The sequence below is a fragment of the Mustelus asterias genome, unplaced genomic scaffold, assembly GCF_964213995.1.
Source record: "Mustelus asterias unplaced genomic scaffold, sMusAst1.hap1.1 HAP1_SCAFFOLD_2534, whole genome shotgun sequence".
Lineage (NCBI taxonomy): Eukaryota > Metazoa > Chordata > Chondrichthyes > Carcharhiniformes > Triakidae > Mustelus > Mustelus asterias.
Window position 1 is genome coordinate 26,501 of NW_027592479.1, and position 6,000 is coordinate 32,500.

At 49.9% G+C, this 6,000-nt stretch overlaps 1 protein-coding gene across 1 annotated transcript in view; it reads left to right on the forward strand.

Annotated features, from left to right (window-relative positions):
- The window catches only part of LOC144489775 (fibroblast growth factor 11-like), a 43,492-nt gene that overhangs the window by 23,729 nt on the left and 13,763 nt on the right, over positions 1-6,000 (forward strand). The gene's annotated exons all lie outside the window — the stretch shown is intronic.

Here is a 6,000-nt window from a genome sequence, read left to right on the forward strand (position 1 = left end):
TAAGGGGCAATTTAGCATGGCCAATCCACCTAACCTACACATCTTTGGACACTAAGGGGCAATTTAGCATGGCCAATCCACCTAACCTGCACATCTTTGGACACTAAGGGGCAATTTAGCATGGCCAATCCACCTAATCTACACATCGTTGGACAGTAAGGGGCAATTTAGCATGGCCAATCCACCTAATCTACACATCGTTGGACAGTAAGGGGCAATTTAGCATGGCCAATCCACCTAACCTACACATCTTTGGACACTAAGGGGCAATTTAGCATGGCCAATCCACCTAATCTACACATCGTTGGACAGTAAGGGGCGATTTAGCATGGCCAATCCACCTAACCTACACATCTTTGGACACTAAGGGGCAATTTAGCATGGCCAATCCACCTAACCTACACATCTTTGGACACTAAGGGGCAATTTAGCATGGCCGATCCACCCAACCTGCACATCTTTGGACACTAGGGACAATTTAACATGGCCAATCCACCTAACCTACACACCTTTGGACTGTGGGAGGAAACCGGAGCCCCCGGAGGAAACCCACGCAGACACGGGGAGAACGTGCAGACTCCGCACAGACAGTGACCCAAGCCAGGAATTGAACCCGGGTCCCTGGCGCTGTGAGGCAGCAGCGCTAACCCGCTGTGCCACCGTGCCGTTCCGGAGAGAGAGTGAGGGAAGTTAGTGCAGAACAGTCTTAACTTGTTTACGAGGTCAAAGCACACACACACCGACCTTCCAAAGTCCTTCTCAGACACACCTGGAAACAAGTCCCCAAGTTTCAGAGATCAAAGCAGCCAAGAATCAGCCGAACGCAATCATCCTCAGCAGACCATAGCTGTCAGATAATATCTCTCCATCACTGTCCCGTGTGATTATCCTCAACACCAGTGCCCCACAAGGAAGCGTCCTCAATGCCTTACCATACTCCTTGTACACCTATGTGTGGCCAACTTCCTCTCCAACTACTGGCCCCATTGCTCAGTGGACACAGAGCTGGATTTGGGGCCCACAGGCCCCAGCGCTCAATGGATCAGGGCTCGATTTGAGGCCTACAGGCTCCGGTGCTCAGTGGATCAGGGCTAGATTTGGGGTCTACAGGCCTCAGTGCTCTGTGGATACAGAACTGGATTTGGGGCCTGCAGGCCCCAGTGCTCAGTGGATACAGGGCAGGATTTGGGGCCTACAGGCCCCAGTGCTCAGTGGATACAGGGCTGGATTTGGGGCCTACAGGCCCCAGTGCTCAGTGGATACAGGACAGGATTTGGGGCCTACAGGCCCCAGTGCTCAGTGGATACAGGGCTGGATTTGGGGCCTACAGGCCCCAGTGCTCAGTGGATACAGGGCAGGATTTGGGGCCTACAGGCCCCAGTGCTCAGTGGATACAGGGCTGGATTTGGGGCTTATGGACCTGAGTACTTAGTGGATTGGGGCTGGATTTGGGCTCACAGGCCCCAGTTCTCAATGGATCAGGGCTGGATTTGGGGCCTAGAGGCCCCAGTGCTCACTGGATACAGGGCCCGATTTGGGGCCTACATACACCAACAGCATGGGTTCAATTCCCGTACCATAGTAGCAGATGCGTTGGTTGTAATTTATCAAAATTCGCTGGACTCTGGGGAAGTGCCGACTGATTGGAAAACAGCTACTGTGACGCCGTTGTTTAAAAAAGGAGGTAGACAAAAGGCGGGTAACTACAGGTCGGTTAGCTTAACGTCCGTAGTTGGGAAAATGCTGGAATCCATCATTGAAGAAGAAATAGCAGGACACCTGGAAAAGAATGGTTCGATCAAGCAGACGCAGCATGGATTCATGAAGGGAAAGTCGTGTTTGACGAATTTACTGGATTTTTATGAAGATGTAACGAGTGCGGTTGACAGAGGGGAACCGGTGGATGAGGTGCTTTTGGATTTCCAGAAGGCGTTCGATAAGGTGCCTCACAAAAGGTTGCTGCAGAAGATAAAGGTACACGGAGTGTTAGCGTGGATTGAGGATTGGCTATCTAACAGGAAGCAGAGAGTTGGAATAAATGAGTGCTTTTCTGGCTGGCAGTTGGTGACGAGTGGCGTGCCGCAGGGATCGGTACTGGGGCCTCCGCAACTGTACAGGGCACTGGTGAGGCCGCAACTGGAATACTGTGTGCAATTTTGGCCCCCTTATTTGCGGAAGGATATATTGGCCTTGGAGGGAGTACAGAGAAGGTTCACCAGGTTGATACCGGAGGTGAGGGGGTTAGCTTATGAGGAGAGATTGAGTAGATTGGGCCTGTACTCGTTGGAGTTTAGAAGGCTGAGGGGAGATCTTATAGAGACATATAAGATAATGAAGGGGCTCGACAGGGTAGAGGCAGAGAGATTCTTTCCACTTAGAAAGGAAACAAGAACTAGAGGACACAGCCTCAAAATAAGGGGGAGTCAGTTTAGGACAGAGTTGAGGAGGAACTTCTTCTCTCAGAGGGTAGTGAATCTCTGGAATTCTCTGCCCATTGAAGCAGTGGAGGCTACCTCGTTAAATATGTTTAAGACACAGGTAGATAGATTTCTGATCAATAAGGGAATTAAGGGTTATAGGGATCAGGCGGGTAAGTGGAACTGAACCCACTATCAGATCAGCCATGATCTTATTGAATGGCGGGGCAGGCTCGAGGGGCTAGATGGCCTACTCCTGCTCCTATTTCTTATGTTCTTATGTACTGTATCCCAATACATGTGATGATAATAAATCAAATCAAATCCTTCTCCCCTATGTACTCTATGAGCGGTATGCTTTGTCTGTATAGTGCGCAAGAAACAATACTTTTCACTGTATCCCAATACACGTGACAATAATAAATCAAACCAAATCAAATAAAGGGGGATATTGGTGGCACAGCGGTTAGCACTGCTGCCTCACAGCGCCAGGGACCCAGGTTTGATTCCTGGCTTGGGGTCACAGCCTGTGTAGAGTTTGCACGTTCTCCCCCCGTGTCTGCGTGGGATTCCTCCCACAGTCCAAAGGTGTGCAGGTTAGGTGGATTGGCCATGCTAAATTGCCCCTTAGTGTCCAAAGGTGTGCAGGTTAGGTGGATTGGCCATGCTAAATTGCCCCTTAGTGTCCAAAGATGTGCAGGTTGGGTGGATTGGCCATGCTAAATTGCCCCTTAGTGTCCAAAGATGTGCAGGTTGGGTGGATTGGCCATGCTAAATTGCCCCTTAGTGTCCAAAGATGTGCAGGTTAGGTGGATTGGCCGTGCTAAATTGCCCCTTAGTGTCCAAAGATGTGCAGGTTAGGTGGATTGGCCATGCTAAATTGTCCCTTAGTATCCAAAGATGTGCAGGTTAGGTGGATTGGCAGGGCTAAATTGCCCCTTAGTGTCCAAAGAGGCGCAGGTTAGGTGGATTGGCCATGCTAAATTGTCCCTTAGTGTCCAAAGATGTGCGGGTTAGGTGGATTGGCCATGCTAAATTGCCCCTTAGTGTCCAAAGAGGTGCAGGTTAGGTGGATTGGCCATGCTAAATTGTCCCTTTGTGTCCAAAGAGGTGCAGGTTAGGTGGATTGGCCATGCTAAATTGTCCCTTCGTGTCCAAAGATGTGCAGGTTAGGTGGATTGGCCATGCTAAATTGCCCCATAGTGTCCAAAGATGTGCAGGTTAGGTGGATTGGCCATGCTAAATTGTCCCTTCGTGTCCAAAGATGTGCAGGTTAGGTGGATTGGCCATGCTAAATTGCCCCATAGTGTCCAAAGATGTGCAGGTTAGGTGGATTGGCCATGCTAAATTGTCCCTTCGTGTCCAAAGATGTGCAGGTTAGGTGGATTGGCCGTGTTAAATTCTCACTCAGTGTTACCCGAACAGGCGCCGGAGTGCAACGACTGGGGGAATTTTCACACTAACTTGACCGTGGCGTTAATGTGAGCCTAACTTGCGACACTAATGAATAAACTTTAAGACAGTGAAGAGATTCCAGTGTGTCTCTGGCCTGACTCTCGGCTACCCGCGAGGGGGAGAGAGAGAATGGAAGAGGGGGGGAGGGACGGGGGAAGGCCCGGTGATAGTGGAGGCCGCACTACAGCCTGGGCCCAATTCCCATGGCAACCATTGACCCCTCGTTGGCCTGATGCAACAAGGCCGAGGGGAAGGGACTGCACTGCAGCAATCAGCATCTTTGGAACTGCCGGCAAACTGCGCCATCTTTAATATTTTATCATCCATCTCCCTGATTGGATGTGCTGACAGCTCTGGCGATAAATCTCTCCCGCCATCTGCTAGCGAAAGCCTGCTGATCCACTTGAAGTGCCTTTATTGCCTTGGCACAGCGAGGCTGACCCTGATTAATGGGAACATGGCGTCACTTGCTGAGCGAGCGTGGTTTAACCCCCTCGCCTCCTCCATCCTCCCCCAACCCTGGGGAACTTGGACTCTCTCCAGAAAAGGGAGCCAGTATTTACCACTAAACCGTTGGAGAGTCGTCGTCACAGAATCCCGAGAGGTCAGATAGAGGCCGTTCGGCCCATCGAGCCTGCACCGACAACAATCCCACCCAGGCCCTATCCCCGTAACCCTACACATTTACCCTGCTGATCCCCCTGACACTAAGGGGCAACTTAGCATGGCCAATCCCCCTAACCCGCACATCTTTGGGCTGTGATGGAAAATTTAGCATGGCCAATCCCCCTAACCGTCACATCTTTGAACACTAAGGGGCAATTTAGCATGGCCAATCCACCTAACCTGCACATCTTTGAACACTAAGGGGCAATTTAGCATGGCCAATCCACCTAACCTGCACATCTTTGGACACTAAGGGACAATTTAGCATGGCCAATCCACCTAACCGACATATCTTTAGACACTGAGGCAATTTAGCATGGCCAATCCACCTAACCTGCACATCTTTGGACACTAAGGGACAATTTAGCATGGCCAATCCACCTAAACTACATATCTTTAGACGCTGATACAATTTAGCATGGCCAATCCACCTAACCTGCACATCTTTGGACACTAAGGGACAATTTAGCATGGCCAATCCCCCTAACCGTCACATCTTTGGACATTAAGGGGCAATTTAATATGGCCAGTCCACCTATCCTGCGCATCTTTGGACACTGATAGAAAATTTGGCACGGCCAATCCACCTAACCCACACATCTTTGGACACTAAGGGGCAATTTAGCATGGCCAATCCACCTAACCTGCACATCTTTGGACACTAAGGGGCAATTTAGCATGGCCAATCCACCTAACCTGCACATCTTTGGACACTAAGGGACAATTTAGCATGGCCAATCCACCTAACCTACATATCTTTAGACACTGAGGCAATTTAGCATGGCCAATCCACCTAACCTGCACATCTTTGGACACTAAGGGACAATTTAGCATGGCCAATCCACCTAACCTGCACATCTTTGGACACTAAGGGGCAATTTAGCATGGCCAATCCACCTAACCTACATATCTTTGGACACAAAGGGACAATTTAGCATGGCCAATCCACCTAACCTGCACATCTTTGGACACTAAGGGACAATTTAGCATGGCCAATCCACCTAACCCACACATCTTTGAACACTAAGGGGCAATTTAGCATGGCCAATCCACCTAACCCACACATCTTTGAACACTAAGGGGCAATTTAGCATGGCCAATCCACCTAACCTGCACATCTTTGAACACTAAGGGGCAATTTAGCATGGCCAATCCACCTAACCCACACATCTTTGAACACTAAGGGGCAATTTAGCATGGCCAATCCACCTAACCTGCACATCTTTGAACACTAAGGGGCAATTTAGCACGGCCAATCCACCTAACCTGCACATCTTTGGACACTAAGGGGCAATTTAGCATGGCCAATCCACCTAACCTGCACATCTTTGGACACTAAGGGACAATTTAGCATGGCCAATCCACCTAATCTACACATCTTTGGACACTAAGGGGCAATTTAGCATGGCCAATCCAGCTAACCTGTACATCTTGGGACATCTAAGGGGCAATTTAGCACGGC